Below are 1,242 nucleotides of genomic sequence, written 5' to 3' on the forward strand. Positions count from 1 at the left end.
AAGAAGAAGAAGAAGAAGAAGAAGAAGAAGAAGAAGAAGAAGAAGAAGAAGAAATGAACGGATGAGGTAAATAAGAAAATTCCTTATGAATCATTACACTTACTGGCATTGGTATGGTCAATTGACACCCTTACCTCGCTTTCTAGTAGAAAAGAAATTTTCCGGGAATCTGCAAGTTAATTTACGCAATAAAGGAGAAAACGTCTAAGAGAGCAGATTGACTGATCGAAATATTTTTTTTAATAGTGAAGATGTGAAGAGATATCGAAAGTCGTAAGAGAATTAAAGTCGTAATAGCGAAAGAAGTCTGAGAAAGATGTCGTAACTGAGCGAAAGTCGTAAAGGAATTATAAAGTCGTAACAGCGAGAGTCGTAAGAGGAGAAACATCGTTACAGAGAGAAAGTTGTAACGGAAGTAACACAGCGAAAGTCGTAATAGATCTAGATGTAACAGTTACGGAGCGCAAATCGTAACAGACGTAGCAGAGCGATGGTCGTAACGGACGCAACAGTAACTGAGTAAAAGTCGTAAGAGAACGAACAACGTAAGAGAGAGTGAGAGTCGTAAGAGAACGAATGTAGTGCAAGGAAACGAAAACTGCAGATATCTATATTCTCTAGCGTGAGCGAAATGAGGTCGATGACTCAGGTATACAGACCAGGCCTGGTTTCTAGATTTTAACCCCTGTCTGTGAGTTGTGTCGATATGTATCGGTGCCTCTCTTTACCCGCTTTAGCCATGTCTGGCTGGATGCTTTTTGGTTGGAAAGGGTTAAACGTTTCTAGCGTGGTCATGATGTGTAGTGTGTGTGTGTGTGTGTGTGTTTGTGCGTGTGTGTGTATGGGTGTGTGTGAGCGCGAGCGCAAGCGTGTGTGTGTTTGTGTGAGTGCTTGTTTGTATGTGTGTGTGTGTGTGTGTGTGTGTGTGTGTGTGTGTGTGTGTGTGTGTGCGCGCAAGCGCGCGCGTGTGTGTGTTTGTGTGAGTGCTTGTTTGTGTGTTTGTGTGTGTGCTTGTTTGTGTGTGTGCTTGTTTGTGTTTGTGTGTGTGTGTGTGTTTGTGTGTTTGGGCGCGCACGTGTGGTCCAGACAAGGATTTCTCTTTGTTGCTGCCGGTAAGGCAACACCTCTTTTCTCCACACACTTCTTTTTGCTTGCTAGAATAGATCATACTTACTTTACCTGTGCTCGGGTAAACTAACGCAGATACACATACACGTGCGCACAACACATCTACATACCCCC

This window comes from Aplysia californica, unplaced genomic scaffold, assembly GCF_000002075.1.
Source record: "Aplysia californica isolate F4 #8 unplaced genomic scaffold, AplCal3.0 scaffold00365, whole genome shotgun sequence".
In the NCBI taxonomy this organism is placed as follows: domain Eukaryota; kingdom Metazoa; phylum Mollusca; class Gastropoda; order Aplysiida; family Aplysiidae; genus Aplysia; species Aplysia californica.